At 35.8% G+C, this 25,637-nt stretch overlaps 1 long non-coding RNA gene across 1 annotated transcript; it reads left to right on the top strand.

Moving 5' to 3' along the window:
- The first annotated feature begins 6,084 nt into the window (after positions 1–6,084).
- LOC149269608 (uncharacterized) lies at positions 6,085–25,433 on the top strand. Its single transcript, XR_016269131.1, has 4 exons — positions 6,085–6,298; positions 23,635–23,898; positions 24,181–24,342; positions 24,853–25,433. It is a non-coding gene; the product is annotated as an uncharacterized LOC149269608 (long non-coding RNA).
- The last annotated feature ends 204 nt before the right edge of the window (positions 25,434–25,637 follow it).

Below are 25,637 nucleotides of genomic sequence, written 5' to 3'. Positions count from 1 at the left end.
TCATGGCATACGGACGTGTGACACACGGCGTATGCGCAATTAATTCACAGTCCGTTATAAATGGCAGAGAAAACAAACGGAAACAAGTTGCCAATTTGCTGGAGGTCCATCATTTTAAGTGCCCATATGGCTATACGATTACGACTTAAGCTTACAAAAAAAAAAAAAAAAAAGTGGGGAGGGAGACAGAGAAAGTGAAAGAGGTAGAGGTGGATGGAGGCAACAGTTATTGCAATGAAACGCGAAATATGTGCAATAAAAATGTTTAAAATAAACGATGCTCAACTCTACTAAAGACACACGCACACAACAAGCCAATTCATTCACACACATACACAGACTGCAGGCTTTCAAAGGATGATAAATGAGTGTAAGAGTTAAATGCCAGCGCAAGACGGAGACGCCGTCCAAACGAGCGCCATTAAAGCTATTTAATGGTCAACAAAAGCAGCTGAAATAAAAGAATTAAAAAAAAAAAAAAAAAATGAATAGCGACTGAAACATGGTTAATTGAGCTGGTCATAAACGAGCAACGAGCATTGGCTGGACCTCGTCCTTTTTTGCCGAGTAATTGACATTTTAAATGCAGCAGCAGCGGCAGCTCACATGGCGTATGATTGATGTGAAAGGCATATGGCACGTTCAGCCCAGTGTTTTGCAGCGGGCTAAGCTGCTTACAACTGCCAAGTATGCATAAGTAGCTGAAATTAAATTCACTTTTTTTCTCTGTTCTGTTTCGGGTAAGCGCAACAAGCGACAAGCCCGACTCCTGCTGCTGCTGCGACGAATGTTTATGAAAAATTACTTAAGCTGAGAGAAACATGAAAATGAATTTTTCAACAGCGCTTCGTCCGCGTCTGACCTGCTATCTTAAGCTGTCTTAAGCAGACAGCAAAACAAAGCACACACAAACACACACACACATAAACACTCTCTCTCGCTCGCACACACACACGCACACTGGGAAAGACTACATGGGAATCGCAACCGCAACCGAAGCTAATAAATAATTGTCTGGTTAGCAAAGACAAAAGCAAATGCCTATGCGTTTGCCAGCTAAACAAGCTGAACCATGGGCAGTGGCTAAGGCTAAGACTGAGGCTAAGGCGCAGGCATGGAATGGGTTGAAAAACTCCCACTGAGCAAAGGCTACATAAATAAGCACATATAAATCATGCATGCCTTGGGTTTGAGCGCCTTTAGAGTTGCTGCTGCTGTCTGTCTGTCTGTCTGTCTGTCTGTCGTTGGCGTGAATCGTATATAAATGTACATAGCAACAGTCTCTATTGGAAGTTAACGTCTGTGTGGCCACATAGTTCACAGCGTAAGGGTAGAAGAAGAGAGAGGAGATAAGCAGTCGGGGGTCCGATATCATATAAAGCACTTGCTAACTAAAATAGTTTATCAGCTTTGCCTGAATTTTTAACTACAAATATAAAAAATAATAATAGGTTTTTATGTTATGGTATTTGGGTTTTTTTTATTGATATACACACTTGAATGAATATTGATAAGAATTTACTCGTTTATAAACAACTTTATGAATGTCAAACTGAAGTGAAGAAAAACTGAGTTAATCGGTTATCATTGATAGGTTTCAATTTGTTATAGATATGGCTTAAATGTTATATAAGCAGATTAAAAATACCAAAAACAAACTGTGGCGATTTGGGCACATTTATCTATTCTTATACATATATATTTAATCAAATTTGTATTCAATAATAGCTTCCGTTCTGTTCCATAACCAGATTTTTTTAGATGCGCGAAGCGCCTTATCAGTAGCTAAGCAAATCCGGTCTGTAAATGGTTTTATTACTTATCTCACTCCAACTAAATTTAGCAATTATCAGCAAATGTACCTAAATTTGAAATTTATGCGCAAGTCGTTAAGTTATTTAAATCAAAGAAAATAGAAATGCAAATCGCATACCTCATCATTAAAATAAATAAATATATATATTTCGCTAGGAACAGAGAGAGAGAGAAAGAGAGAGAGAGAGAGAGAGAGAGGGAGAGAGATAAAAAGAGAAAGTGGGCTTAACCGACTGCACAATGCTTGTTAATGGTTATGAACAAAATTTAATTTGCAAGAATACAAAAAATTAAAATACATACAAAGTATTTATTACTAAATAATTATTATACAAAATAAAAAGAAATTAAATTTGTATGTCAAAAGCAAAATAAATATAAATAATACTTACTCCACCCAATAGGAACTAATCAGAAAATAGAGAAAATTAATAATCTTAATAGAAAAAATTATAATTAAGTCTACTTGCATGGAAAGAGCCACAGCTCAGCAGAAGTTCTATTTTTAATACAACTAATAAATATGCCACGCCCATAATGAGTTATGTGGAAACGCATTTTCAAAGTACCATCTTTGTGGAGTGTATATATATATAGTTAACATATATATTTTATTTGAATAGCATGGAAATGATAATAATAATCATATAATATAGATCATATTTATATACATATATACATATTGAGATTTAAATCGATTTGTGGAGATTATCAACTATTGTTAAATGCCCATAGCAAATCTGAAGATATTATCTGAACGAAGATCATATACCGAATCAAGTTAGGCGTATTTCCTAGACACATTCATATTCCCTTTGGAATATATGTATTTTATATACGTAATCAAGTGTCTACAGCAGCTGAATGTTATACCTAGGAAATATATTTACATAATAACCCATTATTATATTCCAAGTCTTTATACAGACCGACAAACAGTTGGCCGGACATGAGCTCCATCATTGTGCAAAAAGCCAATGGACTCGCTTTCATTTCCTGCACGAGCATAAAACATGCCAAACAAAGTCCACAAACATCTCTGGCTTAGTGTATTAATTGCCTTGGCAACTTTTAATTAATTCCAAATGATTTAACTGCAAAACAAAGCGAGCGCGGAACGGGCGAACTTATCTTATATTTAACAATTGCCTGGCCAAATAATACTTTAAAAGGGCTTTAGTCAGAGACTGGAGTCAAATAATGGGCGCCAATTGTGCTGGTTCCAAACAAAAGGTTAATTTCACAGTACAAAATGCCAAAGGCAAATCAAGTATACGCCGAGTGGTTCACTCACAAAAACGTTTTCTAAGACCCAAGCAGCTCTTTCTACTGAAAATGTTTAATTTATATGGTAACATTTGCAGCACGTATTCAGCCACCTTTATGTTGTTAACCAACACTTAAACTTCGCTCACAACTCTGATTTAGGAAGAAAAAATAAACAGAAGAGAAGAAACTGCAGCCCATTGGTCTCAGATAAAATAATCGCCGCAGGCAGAGCCCTCTGACGATTTATAGCAAGGGAGCAGAAGCATTCTTAATTAGATATTTTAGCCAAAGCATTAGCCATAACACCTATGCGAACAACAACAACAAAAACAACAGCAATTACTACAACAGCTTCCATTGTCCATGGAGCGAAGCTAAGAAGTTATGGCAGCTCAGCTAAAGCAACAAGAGCAGCAAGCGCCATTTATTTAGGCAGTGCTTCTGCCACGCCCATATCTAAGTGTGTGTGTGCGAGTATGTGTGTGTGTGTGCGATGTTTGCAAACTAATAGATACACACACATGCAGCGAATCGTCGGAGTAGTCCAGCTATAACAATAACAACAAAAGGTACTTGTAGCAGCAATGAGAGCTGCAAGCGACTGACTGATGTATACCCTGGAATGAGGCTAGGCACATTTAGACAGGCATGTACAATATAAAAACAATTCACAAGTAAACTGAGTTAAAAATTATATTTGAAAATTATTACACTCAAATCAAGAGACAATCGTAACTCTTTACTACAATTTGTAGTTACTCTAGATCCTAGATCTGCACTACACTCATCACGACACAATTCGCAGCGTTTACAGGGTATCGCAACAACTAAAGCCACAACTAGTCTGGTTACAACTTCATTAGGTAATTCAATGCGGCCTTTACGTGTGCCGCAGTCCTCTGCTGCCAATAAACACAATTTTACGCTAATTGGGTAACAAATATAATTGCCAAGAGCAGCGTAATAAACCACACACACACACACACACACGCACAGACACACACACGCATACAGTGAGTCACATAAATATGTGAATTGTTGCGAGTATTTCGGTTAGCATCTTGGCAAGTTTATTTGCCTGTTGATCTAGCGGAAGAGCGCCGCAAATTGAATGAGGGTACCTCAACAGGTTCATTAGGTAAGTAGCTGGCGTTGCCAACCCATTCACAATACACTCGTCGAGCACCATTGTGATTAGCGTGCAATGTGTGGGTGCGCCCGCCCACAAGAAGAGGCGACTCACTGCGGAACTGGGCTGCGTTTTGTTTGCTGCCGCGTAATGAGTTCCTCAATTCATTATTAATTAAAGCCTAAACAAACTCGCCAGCTAAATTATTTGCAATTCAACAGGCAAACAACCGAAAGATGGCACAATAACAACAACAACATCAAAAAATAAAATGAATAAGAAAAGTTCGGCAAATCTGCAATCGAAAAACGTTTGGTGTTTAGTTTCGTTCGCAAAGTGAAAAGCGAGTATATAGGTGTCAGAGCTTAACCTTAAGCAAATTAATTTTCTCATTCCCTAACGAGCATTCTGCAGTCGTTAATGCCCGTTCCTTTTTCGATTTTTTGCATTTGTATTGTTGTTTGCCTAACGCCGATTCGATTTGTTTGCACTTGGTTAATTGAAATAATTGTCCTTAATTTGCTTGAGCCTGCAAGCAGCGCCGCTCCCTATCCCAGTGGTCCCCTCATTCATTCACTTATCCCGGCTCGACAACATCTTCTCGCGCAGCAAATTGATTGTCTGCGATTTGCGCCTCAAATGCCTGGCAAATCAATTATTTGCGAGCACTTGGGGGCGTGGCACACCAGCGAAATTGATTAAAATTGATTTGCCGGTCCCCTCGACCGGCGTAGAAGGAGAAGACGAAGAAAGGCCCGCAAAAAAGCGGAAAGAGCCCGCATATTAGACTTGATTAAATTATTTAGCATTATTTCGCTTAGGGAAATTATCCTTGACATTTCGCCGCCTTAATGGAGTACTTAAACTGGAAGAAACACGTCAATGAAATGAGCTATATGTATATGCACATAAAACCACCAAAGCTCATATAAAAAGGTAACAAATAATCAATTTAATCAGCTTAATGGCAATTTTTTCCTTCCTTTCTGTTTCATTATTCAATTTGCCTTTGTGCTAAAAGTGCATTTTAAATAATATTAATGGTATTACAAATAATATGTAATTAAATCTACTTTAAATGCAATTTACATATATAGGTAATAAAAATAATAATCATATAATTTATCAAAAATAAATCTTTAAAAACAATTTACATTTAAAAGTTCTTAGAATTAAAAAAAAAAAAAATCTATCTTGAATAAAATTTGCTAATGAACAACTTGTAAGAATTCACCAGAATCAGAAACAGAATCACAGAAGTTCACTTGGCTTTGGCAAAATATTTTTAGTTGGAACTAAGAATTTATATAATTTAATAAAAAAAAATAAATAAATAAATAAAATGAAATAAAAAAATATTTTATTTATATTTAATAGAAAAATATTTCATAGTTCTAAGAAAAATATATTATAGCTGTTAAAGTCTTAACAATTTACTTAGAACTCTAAAAAAAAGCTTAGGTTACGATTCAATATATTCAATATATAATCTGCTTAAGAATAGAATTTGAGATAATAAATGGGCTGGGATTTTAAATACAGAACAAAGAGAGTTACTTTCTCTAGTTCTTTTCACATGTGCAAAGCAGTTATTTTTGAATATATTTAAAAATTATTATATTTCTATAAATTATTATAATAATAATTAAATCCAAATAAATTTATTTTCAATACTGTTCAAATTGTCAATAGCAGCAGTATTAAATGCACGTTTGAACAGAATTGATATTATAAGATATTAGATAGTCACACTAATTGAGTCTGTATGCCATTTCTAATCCTACTCCTTTCACTCGAACATTTCGCTAATTTAGGGTAAACCCTAAATGCTTTTCAGCTTTATACTACCTAAGCAACATTTCATATTTCAGTGCCATAATCAACACCCTAAAAATGTATTTTTAAAACAAACCCCAATCGGAAAATCAGAAATAATCTTATTAAGTTTCATGATAGACAGTCAGCGATTTTTGTAATTTGATGAGGCCATTGCCAACACATTGATGCTCGTTCAGCGAGCACTCTGCACGCGTGTTATTCCCACTAGAAGCGGAGGCGAGGGCAATGCAGGCCACCTGACAAACGGTGAGTGGATTATTTGCTAAATTGGCAAACAGCAAATATTCATTTCAATTTGCGTCAATTTGAATATGCACGAATGCAGTCGATCTGCAGCCGGTACGTGAATATCTCTGTTAACGCGTGGCGGCAGCTAATGCGCAGACATCAAAGCCAAAATATGTGTGTGTATGTGTGTGGGTGTGGGTGTAACAGCACTCGCCGCACCAAATGCCACAAAAAGAATAACACATCACGCATACGACATGTAAGCCGCATTATGAATATTTTGTTAGCTAAGCGCTCGGCCCACTCCCACTCCCACGCCCACTCAGCCCCCCTCGGCCACCCACGCTAACAAATATCACATAATGATTATCAACATGCAGGCGAAAAACATTGAAAACGCATTTCAGCTCATTTGATTTATGAATGCAGCGCGACAGTTGACATTGGTATTATTTTTGGTATTTTTTTATTTTTTACTCTTCTCTTCTCTATTTTCGCTGTGGGTGTGGTTCGAGTGGCATTAAGAATCCGCAAATATTACAGCTAATGCATCAATTATCCCTTGGCAGTTCGTTGTTGTTGTTGTTGTTGCTGTTCTCGTTGTTGTTGTTGTAGTTTTGCATTAAAATGCGTGCAACACGCTTGCAGCATTAGTTCGACAAAAGACACAGAATGGGAAATGGAAAACAACAACAAAAGCAACAACTACAAGAGCAAAACATTTCGTGGCTATTGCGTTTTAATTGCCTTATATTACGCACATATTATTATTATTATTATTATTATTGATTTTATGCTTGTTACACTAAATGAATTCTATTGCAATCGAGTTTGATTTTTTATGTGGCCTTATTGAAGAGTATGTGAAATTTCGTTATGTGATTTGATGGAAGTTCGAATAACTTTTAACTTTTATTTTTTACTATTAAAAAAAAAAAAAAAAAAAAAAAAAAAAAAAAAGTATTTGAAATTTTGCTTTAGGAAAAAATATATTTATAAATACATAAAATATAGAAAAATCGAAAGAAAAACAACTTTTTTCTATATATTCTATAATCATTCTGGAAAATTTTTTATTGCAAAAACATTGCTCTCATAATTTTTATTTTAGCAAATAACATAGAGGCAAAATAGAAATTAATTCAAATTATGTATATTATTTGTGTATCCTTTCGACATTATCTTCCAATTTGTAAGTACATTTCATTTTATTGCATTATCGTTGAGTATTCTTCAATCGCAGCAGAGTATTTAATGTCCGGCACTTTAATTTGCAATGTTTCGTCCTCATGTTCCGGTTCCACTTTGACTCCCGCCAAAGCCACATGAAAATACTATTTTCATTTTCATAATGCATATAATGCAAATTGTGCAATTTTGTCGGCAAACGCTTTTTGGGGGCCAAATTGTAGCCAAATTGTGCGTAAGCCAGCAAATGCAAACACGAATTGATGTTTCGGCCAAATCAGCAAAATTTAATGAACCGAATTTTTAAGTTTATGCCAAAAGCTTTCAGCCCTCCGTCGGTATTAAATGCTATATTCAATTTCCAGCTAATTAAATGTTATGAACACCTAATTCAAACATTTCAATTGGCTTTCGAAAGCGAATTCGAAAAGCAATTAACTATTGGCATAACCCGTGGCCCCTTCGCCATGGTCTCTACAAATATTCTTATTAATTGTAAATATTAATTTCAATTAAGAATTTCACTAAGCCTTAAAACTCACAATTAAAATAAAAGCAAACACGGCCTAAACTGTATTTAAATACCATGGAAATGCGTAAAGCAGTAAGTCGATGTTTAGAGAGAGAAAGAGAGAGCATGAGAGATGAGGTAAGGGCAGGAGACAATATTATAATGAAAGGAAAAGACCGAAGTTAAAGAGGTAAAGAAAATCAGGCATTAGAATTCAAATCAGCGGATACCTAAAGGGCTTGGCTGAATTCATGAGAATCACCTAGAAAAGCATCGATTATAAAAATCTCGACGTGCATTTATACACATGTGTATTCTTGATTCATAATACATATTTCATCTTATACATTCATCATACAATCATACATTCATACACTCATACATTCTAACACTCCAACATTCATATATATATTCATTAATTCATTCATTCATTCATTCATTCATACATTCATACATTCATACATTCATTCATTCATACATTTATACATTCAATCACTCATGCAATCAGGAATTCATACATTTATACATTCAATGCAATCATAAATTCATTCATTCAAAGATACATATATTCATTCACTCATACATTCACAAATGAGAATTGCATAGAAGAGCCGTTTTTTGGCACTTTTACATTTTCTAAATTGATGCACTTTTAATTCACATTTATTTTGAGCAAATTCAAGCCAACTTTAATTTGGCCAAAAAGCAGAGCAAAAGAAAACTAAGAATTCCACACACTATTCGCTTATCAGCTTCAATACAATTTTTGTGGGCCGTGCCAAGTGAGCTGCATAATGGACTGCCATAGTCTTATCAATGCACAGCCATCGGCTCATACCATACTGTGTGTATGAGTGTATATGTGTATGTGTGTATGTGTGGGTGTATGTGTGTGTGTGTGTGTCTGTGCCTGGCCAAGCAAGCAGTCAAGTATAAAATCGTAGCATACTTTTCTGCTGGCCCACAACTAAAAAATAAATACGTTGCCATTGCAATGCCGTTTACAACAGGCACACAAAATGTTCTTTGTTGTTCTTATTACAAATATATATGTATATATGAATGTAAATATATGTATGTTGGCGTGTATTTGTGTGCTTATATAGCTTACTTTGTTGGCGCTTCTTGACTGCTCCGCGCGCTGTTCGTTGCTGGCCCGCATATTGCGCAATCACATAAACCGCTGCAATCGTGCATTTTCAGGTGTGCCACAGTTGCAACAACCTGAACAGAAAAAATATATATAAACAACTATAACAATGGGCGCACAACAAGTTTTTACTTATACACAATGTTCAAATAGAGCACATTTGCCATTGCCTCACATTGTTTTGCCATTTTTTTATAATATATATTTTTTTTTTTCTTTTTGCTCTGCAAATAAATTGTTTTCTTTTTATTATTTCTTGTTTTATGCAAACAAATGTGTTAAATTTTACAAAGTGCAATATCAGTCAGCGATATTAAACTGATTTATATTAAAGTTTAATTACAAATTTGTTTTTAAAATCAAATTTATAAAGATTTCATAAAAAATATTTTAATTTTTTTAAAACTATTGATTTACTTTGATAATTATTAATTCATACAGCAAATATGACGATAAAGAGATTTTGTAAAGCTTTGATCGGTCAAAGAAAATATATTTATTTTATTAACTTGTTTTTATAATATAATTAAAATTTTTTGTTTTTTAAATAATATTTAAGCAATTAATTAAATTTAATCAGAGTATTTTTTATTCACATATTTAAATGAGTCTGTTATTTTTCCCGCATCAAAGCATAAGTCCATACTTAATTCACAATCATACTCTGCGTATACTCAATATACACTCAAATGCAAATACGATTAGGCAGCTGCTTGAAAATTAATTAACTGCCATGAGGGGAGCTGAGCAAAGTGCTAACTCAGTTGCAACCCACAGAGACATTTGAAAGCCAAAAACAAGAAGCGGGCAAAAGCAGCAGAGAAGGAAAAAAATGAATGAATAGTTGTTAGCAGCATACCTGGCTCAAGTACAAGGCAAAGGCAAAGCCACAAAAATTCGGTTTTGCCCCAATTGAATGTTGGATTTGGATTAACGGGGACTCGCTGCCCAAATCAACTCACCCACACAGACGCACACATACACACACACACACACTCCGGCTCTCTCACACATACACGCTCGCTTAACTGAGGGTAAATCAGTTTTAATTGATATTTACCAAAGTACTTCCATGTAAGCAAACACTTGGGGTAAATTTCGGCTCCCAGCGACGCACCTTGAAATATATATGGAAAATTTGCAATTTTAACAGTACTTTGTGAAATAACTGTAAAGCTAATGTATACTTTTTATGTATATATACGTGCACTCTCTTTTTTCGCCTTCTTTGTAATGGACAGCGGATGAATTTTGCAACAAATTTTCAATTTTCATTGGGAGCATTTTCGGTCGATGGCAATTGGCACAATAAACCGCGATGCTCTCTGCTGTGCCAGTGTTGACAAGTGCTCGGTAGGAAAATTAACGTTTTACCGCAAAACTGTTCGCCTGGGCAGTGTCCAGCGCCTGCACATTCCGATTGCACTGTCAACACTCTCACAGACACTCGCACACACACACACATACATACGCAAATTGTTAAACGAAAAACTGCAGCAGTTGAGTGGTTGTCAGTGGTTGGCGCTGCACCACTCGCCAGCTTCTAGTGCTCCCAGTTGGATGTGTCTATGTGTGCGTGTGTGTGTGTGTGTGCGTGTGTATGCGTATGTGGCTTTTGCGGTCTTGCCTTTACACACACATTCAGCGTTAATTGATCCAACAGCAAGCAGGCAGCAATAAAGGATTTGATTTTGCAGCATGACAAAAGGCAATCCCAGTCGCTTGCATTGCTCTCTATCATTTGCTTTGCCCAGCTAGCCAGTCAATCAGTACTGCTACATCACTCCATCAGTCAGTCAATCAGTCAATCAGCCAGCGAGTCAGTTAGTCAGCTAGTCAGTCAGTTAGCCAGTCAGACAATCAACATGTGAGCCATTGCCTTGTAATTGAATTTTAAACTTTATTTACTGTTTGCGCACGGTGCGCTCCACACATTTGCCTAAAAGCCAGACAATTGCTTTGGCAGGGGGGGAGGAGGAGGGGCTGTTACGACTGTGCATGCGGGGGCGTGGCAGTTGGCTACACGAAATATCTCAGCACTGCACAGAGAAAGAAGTACTTACAGTTCAATTACCCAAAAAGAAAAAATGAACTGCCGTACATACGATAAATGTGTAAGACTAATAGATACCCTATACCATAAATATATATATACTTCATTTATATAGGAATAGACTCTGTGATTGATACATACACATTCTAGTGGGTGTAATGGATATTTGCTAGAGCTTCGCCTCCAAGTTGAATGCTTGCCTCAATAAAATATGTAAGAAATTTACTTATGTCTGGCATTACATACCCATGCCATAGTTGATCAAACTTCGCTTTGAATTTACATAACAAACAGCACAGCAATAAGTGAAAATACGAAAAGAAGTCCCACGATTTTTCACTGCACTTCAAAAATACAACACTCGGCAGTTTTTGTGAGCCGCCTGTTCTCGCTGTTGTCTGTCAATCAAAAACGCGCGCAACAGACAGCAGAGGCAGACATACGAACAGGGAGAGGGGTAACGGCGGGCGACGCTGAATGTGAGTTATGGTTATCAGTGGAGGCGACGCTTAGACAAAAAGCTGTGGGCGGCAACTGACTTACAGTGGCTGCAATCCGTAAATACTCAAAGGCTGTAATTTCGCACAGTTAACTGATTTGCAAAGACTGAAATTAAAAAGGAAGTTGTAAAGGGGCTTCGAAATGGCTCAAAATTGATGTAAAAATTGATGGGTCAGATGGGATTTGAAAGAGATTTTCAGACAAGAGTGTATAATAAATTTTTAATAAAATTTACTAATAAGTAAAAAAAATAAAAATAAAATAAAAAAGTTGAATTGATTTCAACAAACGTATTAAATATTTAAATATAACAAGTTAAGTAAATAGATTTTATTAAATTTATTTTTAGCACTCAGATAATAATATTATTTACTTATGAAGTTTCTTTTTTATATATGTATAATTTTTTTTTTTTATAATTCAATTTTTAGCACAAAGATAACAATATTAATATACAAAAGTTTTTTTTTAATACATAATATTTTTTATTATTATTTTTTAAAATATACGATTTTATTTAATTTTGTTTTTCTTTTTTTTTTCTTTTTAAAAATTTATTGTTTTCTTTATATTTGTATATATGGTAATACACGGCTATAACGACGCTCAAAGGACTGTCGTTATACCCGGAAGACGCTCTAGCCGTGTAAGTGCGCTCATATAAATTTGTCTGTAGACCAGAATTATTGTTGGGTAGCTATAAGCGGAGTCGTTATAACCGAATTCAACTGTAATTATTTTTAAATTGAATGCTTCTATTTTTTACATTTATTAATTCGTTTTATATTTATATATTTCGTTACAGTTCTAGTTGTTTGTTGCCCAGTGTAGTATGTGTTGCCAAAATTTGGATGCACAGACAGAACATCATAATTTTGTACTGACTTATTGTTGAAATTTGCGAATTTTGGAAATTTGCGCTGAGCTCGGCTAGACAAGGCAGACAAACGTATAGACAGACAGACAGACAGACAGTTAGACAGAGAGACCGACAGGCGAATAGACACAAAATAATTCGGATAATCGCAAAATTATTGACAGCTCAGATTTGAGCGAGAAGCCACTAAAGTAATCAATGGCAGACAGGGCCAACAGATACATACAGACTACTGTATATGTGTATACATATATTGAAATTTGTGCATGGTTAGGGATAGTCTGATTCGGCAACTGGCAACAAATTGTAAGGGATTGCAAGTCAGCAGGAAAGAAATGCATTATTAATAAGCTGTTAAATTTGCTGAGCAAACAGAACACACAGCATATAAATAATTCACAGTGCGGCCAGACAGAGATGGAGGAAATGCTAAAAAAAATTGAGAGAGAGAGAGAGAGACAGAGAGAGATAGAGGTAGAGTAGTACAGCATGTGACATTTTTGCATTGGACAAATCGAAGTGGAAATTATGCACATCGAATGCTGCATTTTCTCTATCTAAAGAACTCCCGTTTGCAGTTCGCGTTCAACGTTTACAATATTTTGAATATTTAATGTATCGACGGTGCAAAGATGTAGACGACGAGCAGATACTCTATGCGCCGCTCTGCCTGTTGCCATGCTGCCTGTCAATGACTGCAGCTGTCACATGCCTCAGCGCTGATCCACAGGACGTGTTGCCCTTTTCTGCACGTTGCGGGGCCAGGATTGCGTTAGGTGGCTGCTGTGCGCAGCTGGCACTGGAATAATATCAGACAGTGTTTATGTATTTGCAATGCAGCAACAGCAGCAATAGCAACAGCAGGAGCAGAAGCAACAGCAGCAACAGCTTCTTCTTCCCTTTTGTGCTACTCGAGTGCCTTGATGTATGCAACACAATTTCTGCCCCTGGCCTCAGCTCAACTTGCCAGCATGCTCTCTCTCTCTCTCTCTATCTGTCTCCCTCTGTCCCTCTCTCTCTCATATTTTTTTATTAAGAATTCATTTTTCTGCGTGTTGTTTACATTGACATTTCATTTATGTTTGCTTATGCAGCTGCAGCAAATAGTTTGACACACACACATGCAAGCATCGTAAAAGTCCTTTTGGGTTTTGCTCGATTCGATAAGTAATTGATACGGTTTTCAGGTTCGTTGCTCTGCTTCACCAGCGGCTGCTGCAGCTGCACCTGCCAAGCCAAAGGCAAAGGCAAAGGCAAAAGCAAAAGCGCAGCCGCCTGTGTAACTCCCGCAAAAACATATGAGCATAAATGTTTTACAGATGCCATCTCCAGTGCAATGCTCGACCTTCGATATATGGCTGTGTAAATAGCTGGAACCAACAGCTGCTCAAAGCTTAACCTGAATACTTGAATACTTCGAATTTTGTTTTATTGCGTACTAAAACTGTTTTATATTATTTATTGCAACTCTTTTAGTTTATTGAAAAGTGTTTAAAGGGCTTCAGATGAAGTGAAAATATCAGAAAAGCTAGCACTTGAGAAGGATGTGAATCAGATCTATAATTGAGATGAAGTTTTTGTAAGGAAAATTTTCACATTTCATTTAACATGAGAATCTGAAGGCATTTTCCAGTCAGTGGCAAATTCATATTTTGCATGCACTTGCTTACATATTTACAATTAGTTTTCTAGTTACCATTTTAAGTCCCTTTGTTTCAATTACTTAGTGAGCCTTTAGCTCACCGCAACTTTAATTAGGCTGAAATCTTGCTTATAGAAAAGTTTCTTACAAAATAAATATTTGATATTTGTAAAGCTCATTTACTGAGCTTTTATTCAACTTAAGTTCTGATAATATTATAGTCTTCCAAATTGACTTGGTCTTTAACTTACCAAACGTATATGCACAAAACTTATTCACAGTGACAAAACTTAATCATAATATATTCATCTACCATCTAAAATTATATATTGTACGTTTTTTATTTTTTATGCATTGCTCTACACCTTAAATAATTTAGAATATCACTAAAAAGCCACCGAAATCCCCGGAACTTCAATTAGTATTATTCAATTAGTAACAAAAACAATACTGAAATACATTTTTTAAAACTTATAAAGATCATTTGCTATTCCAAGCCCTAATAAAATGGCATCAATTGCAGCCAGCAGCAGCTGACAGCTCAAACGAGCAGAGAACAGTAAACCAGGGAGCCATAGAGAGTAAGAAAGAGTGAGAGAGAGAGAGAGAGAGAGAAAGAGAGAGAGAGAGGGGGGGGGGTTAAAGAGTTGGAATAAGTCGCATGTCCAAGGAACAATAACAAAACGAAGTGTTGGCTAACTGGAGCAAGTGTCAATTACGCTTTAATAGCCAAAGGATAACCGAAAAGGCCGCAGCAAAGTGTGCGCCATGGTCAGACAGTTTTTTGCTGCTGTTGCTGCAGTTGCTGTTGTTGCTGTTGTTGTTGTTCTTGTTGTTGTTGCAGTTAGCCGCAGTGAAAGTGTGAAAAGTGTGCGACAATGAAAGCGCGGTCAGACGATGATATTATGGCGCTTTGAAGTGGACGACATGATGACACTGCTGGTGGCAGTGGCAGTGGTTGCCAGCGGCAACAGCAACAACAACAGCAGCAGCAGCAACAGCAGCAGCAGCAGCAATAACAACAAGTGCTGCAAGCACAACGGAAACCAACAAAAAGGGGAAGCAGGAAATGTCGCAAACACTAAATCAGTGAAGTGCATTAGAAGCGAGACTCTCTCTGTCTCTCTCTATGTCTCTGTGTCTCTCTCTCTCTCTCTCACTCTGTTTCTGTATCTCTCTCTCTCTCTCTCTGTGTGTGTGGGCAGGAAGTGCTTGGTGCCTGGCAGATAGCAAATATTGATTCGATTATGGCAAATGAAATGAAAGATCTGCCATTTGATTGCGACACAAAAGCTCATAAATCACTTTGCCAGCTGCAGCGAATTTCAGCTTCTTCCTCTTTCAGCTTGAAGACGTAACATTAACAGAGAGACAGAGAAACAGAGAGAGAGAGAGAGAGAGAGAGAGAGAGAGCAGGAGCTGATTAGAGCTACTCGCTCGTGCATTAATGCAAAACAACGCCCAGCACCAAATGTCGAAATTATCCGCAGACAACGCGGTTTGCCATTGTTGACAATTTCCTGTCGTTGTCAGCGTCGACAACAAAATTTCAATGTTGCTCATGTTGTTGTCGTTCTTGTTATTCTTGTCGTTGAGCGACATGTGTGTGTGTGCTGCCGCCACAACTGCTGCGGCGCGGGGCGTGGCAATTGCTCATTGTCATGCGGCTCATCAGCGAGCTGCAATAAAGCCAAACGGAAAGTTCTTGGAACAGCCAAACGTTGCCAAAACAAAGCAGCAAGGGCATGGGCCAAGGGTATGAGGAGGAAGAGACAGGGAGAGTGTGTGAAAGGCGGCTAGATTGTGTGTAAAAGTTAAAACAGCATAATTAGGACTAGTTCTCAAGATAATCTTAGATCAGCGAAGTTCAAGAGCTAAGCAAATGCCCATTTAAAAATAGTGTAGTCTTACAGAGAGTTAACATAAATACTCATTAACCGACAGTTTACAACTTAAAGTCTATATGTACTTCTCACATTTATTTAACAGATCTGACTTGCAAATGTCGTAGATATCAGAGACAACTGTTTCAGTTGACTGAATCAAACTAATGCTGATCCGAATTTCAAACATTTTGGCAAAAAAAAAAAATAAATACGGAAATAATATTTTATTCTAATATAATAAGTTAAACAGTTGAAATTTGTAGTTTAATAGTGATATGGAAGCCATACAAAATAGATTCATACCTACGGAATATATAATGCATTATATACAGAACGTATTCTATTAAGCACTCGGTGCATATACAAACAGTAATAAATGAGTATCTTAAATTTTAACAAAAAATATTGCTGGAAGCTAAGTTAGCAAACAACTCTTACAGCCATCATTTCTGTGCCCCCATCTAAGGGTTTCGTTTATTTAATTTGATTGGACTATAAATTATTAATAAAATTATATTAATGAAAAAAAAGGTAAATTTGTCGCTAGAAAAATTCATGAATCAACATGTAAAACAAATTAACTTTTGAACAGGCAGACAAAGACAAAAATTTAATCTATAATTTATAAGAATATGTTATACTTATGGTGCTTATACATATTTAAGACAAGATAATCTCAGGGGAGCTTATTAAAAGAAGAATTGTATTATGGACAGCCTCCACTTGATGCTTTTATGTGGAAGCGGAGGAGCCTTAAGAAATTAGCGATCATCCCCAATGTCGAATAAAACACTTGAGCCTTATACTTAGACTAAACGCTGTGGCATTCTAGAAAGTGCTTTTTAGAGCCTCTCTCTGCATATCTCCTGGCAGTCATTACATACTTACATAAAGACATGCCAAGTCTGTATTACTTCTAATATAGTCTAACATACTAGACCGAAATCAAACACATATTCACGCAACTTACACAAAATATCTTATAAATTAATTACGAATCAATTAGTATTTTCATTCATATCCATCATCATCATCATCATCATCAAAATTATGTTCAAAATTTTGCTAAATAACTTTTCAATTACTCGCTGACTTGCAATATGCCCGCCGCTCTGCATTTGCAGTGATGAAAAGTGAGTCGCTGCATTAATAGATGCCCTACTCAGCATTGTTTTCCTAACGGTTTTGTCATTCTCTGTGGCCGCATAGAGCGGCCGCTGAAGCAGCCGCTAAGTAATCGCTGGCTTACGCTAAAGTGAAGGCCAAAAATGTGTGTTTTTTTTTTTACTTTTGCTTTTGCCTGCGCAGGAGCCCATTAAAAATACAAAAAGGCAAAGACAGCGCAAAAAGGGAATGCAAAATCAAAGTGCGTTGAGGCCGGCTACCTGCTGCCGGACGCAGCGACAACTTCTGCAGGTGGCATGCAGCAGAACAGGCCGCAATGCGGCCGCAACAGCAGCAGCAGGAGCAGCAGGAGCTGTAGCTGGAGACGGAGCTCTAGCAGGAGCTGCAGTAAGCGAACCCGAACCAGCCAGGCGCAGTCCATTAAACGTGTCAAAAGACGTTACGCCCGAGGGATGCAGCTGAGGCGGCCAAAGGAGCGGGGCAGAGTGAGCTGGGACGGGGACAGTGGCATACAAAACAAACAACAGAGTAAAGTTGCATGCTCTCACTCTTTTTCGCACTCACTGTTCTGTCTCACTCTCACTCTCTCTCTCTTTCTCTCTCCGTCTCTGTCTACACTTTTATGGTTATCGCGCCTTTCGCAGCTCAAGTGTCCTTTGCTTTTGGCCAACAAGATGGGCCAAAAGGGCTGCTGGCCAACACAAGCGTCGACCACAACAATCTCTATATGTATGTAGCTACACTGAGAGAAATGAAGAGACATTCATTGTATATGTATGTGGATGATGAATATCAGATATTTAAAAATATTTGAATATTTAGATATTTACATTCACAGCTCAATATCTATATCTAATCCCTGATATTTTATCGATTTAAAAATTAAATATTTCTTATTGCTATCGAGATTTTTTTTTTTTTTACTTTTCTCATTTAATTTTTTTTTTTTTTTAAGTAAGTATTTATTCTTTTATACACAAGACTTGCAAAATAAAATATGAAATTAAATTGCTTATATTTAGATTAATCATGTTTTTAATTACTCCTAATTTCTACAAAAATATTATTATTTATATATATCGCATATTTATTCACATTTTTATTTAAAATTGTACATATATAATACACACATTTTGAGTTGAGTACTACGCTTTTCTCCAAGTGCATTGCTCAGGCTTTAGCGCACAGTGACACTTTTTCCAGTCAAATGTATCGTTTGCCCCGTTTCAAGTTTTTCCTATGGCTTTTTTTTTTTTTTTTTTTTTTTTTTTTTTTTTTGAGACTCGCCTGCGCGTCTATGTCTCAATTATCGGGCAATTCGCTGACAGTTTTTCTATGACCATTCGTGATAAAATAAAATAAACAGCGCAGTTCCTTCCATAAAACAGCTTGGCAACAGCCAACAGAATTTCGAAAATTAAGTGATATAGCGCAATTGCTCTATACAGAAAGAGACTTAAAGTGAACTACTTTATAGAAGGAGTAAACTCAAGGCTGTTAGTTATTTAGTATTTTAAATATACCACCTATACATACAGCCAATTGAAAGGCCCTCAATTATTATTGACACGCCTGAAAGTAGGCCACAAATAATTTTAAAATTATTCTGAACAATTTTGGTAGAATTACACCGCCTGCTTGGCACATGCATATGCTCTTATGCCTTATTGAAATATTCATGCAAGCACGCCCCATTTTAAACGCCCACCAATCAAAACAATAATAAAACAACAATTACGAAAACGAAAATATATACGAGGAAAAATAGTCGAGTTGAGTTGTTTGCCTCTCATATAAAATGAAAAAACTTATAACACGTAATGGCATATGCAATGTGTGTATGCGTGTGTGTGTGTGTGTGTTTGAGCATGTGTGTGTTGCATGAGTTGTTCCTTAATTGGTTGGCATACTCTGCTCTCACTTTCTCCCTTCCTCCCACCCTTCAGCTTTTTGTCTTTTTCTCTTTGGTTGCCCACTTAAAATCGAATGAATGAGCGAATGCTTCGTAGACTTTTTAATTTGAACTGCGCTGCAGATATTCAAAGTGTGTGTGTGTGTGTGTGTTTGTGCATGTTATTTTTTTACTGTTATATTTGCAGTGATTGGCTGTCATATGGGCTGTGCTGCTGTCCAAGTGAAAGCAGTTTGCGCTTGACTGCAGAACAACGGCAATTTTATTGACCATTTCAAAAAGGGCCACAAGACACAAAAGACAGAGGACAACAAAAACCGAGCTGGACACTGCTGCCCAAACAAAAGGCATATCACAGTTAACAAACGCGTGTAATGATGCCAAACAACACACACACACACACACACACACACAAGCACACGGATAGATACATGACAGCATTTGTAGAGCCAGGCAACTATGTAGGACAAATGCATAACTAAGATTTCCTATTTCAGTTAACAATTTGATAACAGCAACTGGTTTTTGTGTCAACAAATGCAGACAGACAGAACGAGCAGTTTGCCTGGATTTTCAAATGCTGCTGCTACTGCTGCTGCTGCTTCTGCTGCTTCTGCTGCACCTGCCACTACACAAACACCCTTTGTCCAATAGAACGGTGCACTCAGCCATGAGACAACAATGGCTAACAATACGCCATAACAAAAGGAATAGTTATGTGTATACATATCTATGAATGTATATATATACTTGAATGTATCTATTGAAGTTCGGTTATGCTTGGATTGCGCAGAATACTCTTTGTGAGCATATTTATACTATTTAATCAGATTTTAAGTGTAGAGTTATTCATTACATTAATTATTTCATAGGAAAAAAATATTTATATATATATATATATATATATATATATATATATATATATATATATATATATATATATATATATATATATATTTTTTTTTTTTTTTTCCTTTTTAGAATAGAGAAGAAAAAACGTGTATCAAATTTTTTTTAAATGATTTTTTTAAATATTACTTTATTTAAAACTCCATTGAAAAAAATAAATAAAAATACAACTAAAACTGAAAAAAAACTCATGCAAAATAAAAATTAAAAATATAATTAAAAATTTTTTTATTTTTGTTTTCAAAATTTATAAATACAAGAAAAAGATCCTTTCATCCGTAAACTTCATCAGAATCTCATTTGTAATATTTCCAATGAAATTAACTGAGCTTAGACATTTTAAATTAATATAAGATATTTACATCGCAATAAATACAAATATAAATTGGAATTTTATCTTTTGAATATGATTTAAATTGTTACATAATTCATTATGAATGATATATTAAAATGTATTCATACAGTTACATTCGGGAGAATCTTTATGATATTTATACTCAACTAGCAACTATTCAAGGCTTGAATATCAATTTCTAATAAATGAAAATAAAGAAAAAAATACTAAGAAATTTCTCAGAGTATCAGAGCGTCGCAATTAGTATTTTCACTTAAAAATGTTTGGACAGTTTGCATGCTCAAACGCCAGCGAGGCGAGCCTAGCACAAGCACAAAGCTTTCAAGCGAATTCATTTGAGAAATTGATATTAGAAAGCAATTAGAAAACATGCATTCTCTACTCCTACTCCCTGGGCCGATTGTCAAGCATCTGCGCCAACAAGTAATTGCAATTAACGCCTGACAGCGCCCAGGGACGAGCAGCAGGCAAGGGACTGTGGAGTGCGGAGTGTTAAAGCCAGAGTTTCAAAAAAAAAAAAAAAAAAAAAAAAGGGCAAGGTCTATCCCAACGCCCACTACTCCCTGGAACTCGTTAAGTTTAAATTTATGCCCGTACAATGTTTACTTATTTCTGATTCTCATTGCTTTCTTTCATTTATTTATTATTGTTTCTTTTTTTTTGGACTTTTGCTTACACGCAACTGTCATTTATCACTTTTTATTGATTGCCGTGAATTTATCAATATCCGCTTTCGCCAAACGCCGCCCACTCGGCGTATACGTAACCATTTTTAATGCCTTGCGATGGAACTCCTTTCCCCCCTCCCCTTTCCGCTTTCGTGTTTCCCTTTCTGCTTTTCTCTTTTCCTTTGCTCACACATTTATTTACTTTTTTTGTTGTCGCTGAGTATTTTTGTTCAAGGCATGAAATTGATGCGCTTTACATGGCCTCGTGTGTGTGTGTACGTGTACATGTGTGTGAGGGGAGGTGCCTAGGCGTTATGCTTAATGTGATTATTTAAAACATTTCCAACGGGCAGGATATGCTCTGAGCACGAACGCAGCGTCGTCTTCAATGGCAAACAGGTGAATTTATTAAGAAAATTAAGTAAACTCGCGCACCGAGACCTATGTCTGTCTGACTGTCTCTCTGTCAGAGCCAGCAATTTATCTACGCGCATTGAATGTGAAGTGCTCTCATTTTTTTTTTTTTTTTTTTTTTTTCTTTTTTTTTTGTATTTTAATTATGGAAATGCTTAAAATAATTAAAAGTCTTTGAAGCATAATAAGTTGGGCAACAGGGAATTCATGGAACTTTATGTTTTGGTATTTTTAATTTGATTTTCTCAGGGATTTGAATTATTATTATTATTATTATATCAAAAAAGAAAGCTCTATATAATTTCTGTCATTTTATTTTTTATTTTTTTATTTTTTTATTTTTTATTTTATTTTTATATTTGCCTTATTATCATTATTGTGATTCTCATTATAAATTTCATCATAAATATAAAAATCATATATTTATAATAACATTATCTTAATTACTGGTGCTTAACAATATTCATAATTATTATATATCTATATCATATGTTAAGTTTTTACCTCTTGAATGTATAATGCCCGAAATGTTCATCTTAGTGATATATCATCTTAGCATATATAATAAACACTTTGAAGTCTCAAATTGATTTTCTAAAGAGCGGAGTGTCAGCCGAGAGAAAGATATAAGTAAGAGAAGGCATGATAAGAACTCAAAAGACTGTAAACTAAGCATCAGACTAGATAACCAACTCACATTCCGAAAATAGTTTCCATATACAAATATAAAATAGAGAATCTAGGCAGGCTGATGACAAATCTTTAAGAACGAACTATCGGAGTACAAGAATTCCGAAGATATCAGCACAATTCATTAAGAAATCATTGCACTAATAAGTATTATTGTCATTTCTTTATCATTTCATTTTCCTTATAACCACAATTATCGTTTTCCAGATCATTATCATAAACCCTATCGATATCATTATCAATCCGAGTCAGCTTCACGAGCTGTAAACTACACTTGGTTCATGATCTCACATAATTTCGAGCCCAACTTTGTTTCCCTTTTCAAATGCAATCGAATTTAATGAAGCTCGCAACTTCAGCGACTGATATAATCTGATAGATGTAATACACTTTCAGATAACGCAACTGGATGGGAAACATTACGATAATGATAATGACGACGATGAGCTGCACATAAGCTCCGACATATTATGGTAGATGGCAACTTTTTCATTGCCTGGAACACATCGTTCGCCCAGCTACCCACATGGTTGACCCGCTCGACGGTAGCATGCGCAACCCTTTCGCAATTTAAATGCCCCACTCTGAGGTCGGTGCCTGGCAATGGCAGCTTAAGTCAGCTGAAATCCCGAGGACTTTGCGTTAAGACCTACTCGCATGCAATTTAGCCAAAATGTATTACATTCAATTTGAATACTAAGCCGCTTACCAACACTAAAAGTTTGATGTGCACACAATAAACAGGATTTTTGGCTACAATTAGCATGTAAGCCGAAAGCAGAGCAAACGACATCCCAGACTGTGCACAAAAAAAAAAAAAAAAAAAAAAAAAAAAGAAAGGCAGAAACTGGTAAAAGGTCAACTCGACTAAAAGTACATGAAGCTCGAAATTGGCATTGTGCTTGAGCTCGAACAACCGCAAAACTGGCAGTCAAAGTCGCTCTAACCGGGCACAATTAACACACACACACACCCACACGTACACACACAAAGGCAACTTCAAGGAAGCGTATCCTGTGGCACAGCAAGCCGACGCACAAAGCAGCGAAAAGAAACGGATACTTATTTAAAATTTATGTAGCGTAATTACAAGCGATTTAACCCATTGCTTGGACCGAGTTTTTCCCCATTTACCGTTTCCATTCGAAACGCACTCGATTCGTAGGCTGGCAATCCTCTCGAATTAAAAAACTGAAACACAAATGGAAATGGCAAAAATGTTTATTTTTTTATATATCAAGTGGGAAGAGGAGCAGACAATTTGAGGTACTGGGTAATATAGACTCGGGTGTGCAGTGGGTCTATATATATGGATGTAGATATGTATGATACAGAGAGTAATATAAATAATATACTATCTATATAAGTATATAAGCATATAGTGCTCACTTACGTTCTAATTAAAGGCTGAATATCATTAATTTATTTATTTAATTTTAAGGGTCACTATTTTATATTTGTGAATCATTTCAGGAAATGAAAAAATTACTAATTTCCAAAAGAAGTTAAGAAAAAGAAAAACTATTAAAATAAACAAAGATTATCTTAAAAAAAAAAAATAATAATAATAATAATAATAATAATAATTAAATAAAATTAAAATAAAAAATCCAAAATTAAAAAAAAAAATTAAATAAATAAAAATGGAAAATAAAAAATCAAATATTTAAAGCTATATCATTCGAGGAGAATCCAACGATTTAAGTTTACTTTTCTTCTTTACTAACTGAAATAAATGTGAGTATGAAAACTATTAATTAATATTTTAGGATATTTTAAATTCTTATTACAGACAACAGACACATTTAATCGCAAACATAAATCTCTCCAAATATATATACAAGACAACATGAAAACACTTATACATTCAAAGATATGCATCTCATCTGATTGCTGAATGCTCTAAAGCCCTCAGCTAAATCCTCTTGCTGCACATTTTTACACTTCTGCAGAATTCATTACAGGGTATACACACGTCCACTATAGCACATTCTATAACATTCCAACTCCTTTTTTTAGGCCTGGCCAGTTAAACATCTTAATGACGGCAGCCTGGGACCGACCGCACACTCTCAACTAGAGTCTATAATTTTTATCGAATCTACAATCTGGCCACAGAGAAGTCATTTGCCTTTGGGCTATAATCACGTATATATGTAACAGCATGGATGGCTTTAATTAGTAAGTGGACGCATGTTTATTTTTAGCCGATTGTCGCTCAGCAAAACGCAAAAAAAAAAAAAAAAAAATTGAAACGTGAAGTCCATTGCACATTGGGCTGGTAATGAGCTTAAATTGTTTATGCATGAGCCAACGCACAACGGGATATACAAAACCGGGCAGAAATTTATAGCATTAGGAGCGCTTTAATTACACCTGCGGTAATATACACCAGCTCACACACACAGACACCGACACACAACAAAGAGAGCGGTCGGCTATTGAGCTCTATACAGTCAAGTACTGACTGCTTGTTATGTATATAATTTAATTAGTGACACCCACGAATGCAGCCAGCTCACACACACCAGCACACAGACTGAGCTACAGTTACACACACACACACCCACACAAATGCTCGCCTAATGATTTTCATGCCTTCGCATACTAATTTCGCTCAGGTGGATCTCGGTCCTGTTCGTTTCTAAGTAATGATTGCATATTAAACCAGCTCTCTGTCTTTCCCCCTAGCAAATACAACAACAAAAACGACAACGATAAAAATTACTCAACATTTGATGCTCAAATTTATTGGCAACGCTTGGCCGGCTCTGTGGTTGGGCGGTGCTTCATATGTGCCACGGAGAGTGGGTGGAGCGGCTCCTGATAATGAGATTCAAATCGAATGCTGATTAATGCGTCACACAAATTGAAACTAAAGCATGTTCAAGTGATATGCCTTACCATTGATTGACTAATAAATACCCTACAATTCAATTTATATTTAACTCTGCGGATAAGGAAACTTTTAAGTGCTCTACTTAAAATGCAAACTTGAGATTCATCAATAATGAAAAAGCTTTGCTCAAGTGAAAGCCTACATAGATTGCCATTGATAAAGTCAAGCTATGCATATTGATACCATATCATATAAGACTCTTCTTCTACTTCCCATTTTACAGGGTATTATTTAACATGCCTAATACAAAGCATTGTAAGCAACTTGCACATTTTTAAATCAATTTCTGAAATTTTTCATAAATAAATATAATAATGAGGGCTTCACAAAGGATAAAGACGTAGACAAAATTTCAACTTCGACAAACTCAAAGTGTTTACCATTTTTCACTCAAGGCAGCCACTTTTTAAACTTGATTTAACTCTCTGATTTGCATTGGCTTTGCATACATAAGGTATATTCGTTTCATTAGATATATGTGTGATTAGCAAAAGAAGATGAAGCCTAAAGCACATATGTATATAGACTACAAGAGCTAGAGAATGCTATTTTTATTCATCTTTAAATTTAGTTTTTT

The sequence above is a fragment of the Drosophila arizonae genome, chromosome 3, assembly GCF_054131065.1.
Source record: "Drosophila arizonae isolate 15081-1271.41 chromosome 3, UAZ_ARI_1.0, whole genome shotgun sequence".
NCBI lineage: Eukaryota > Metazoa > Arthropoda > Insecta > Diptera > Drosophilidae > Drosophila > Drosophila arizonae.
This window is presented reverse-complemented; position numbering and strand designations above follow the sequence as displayed.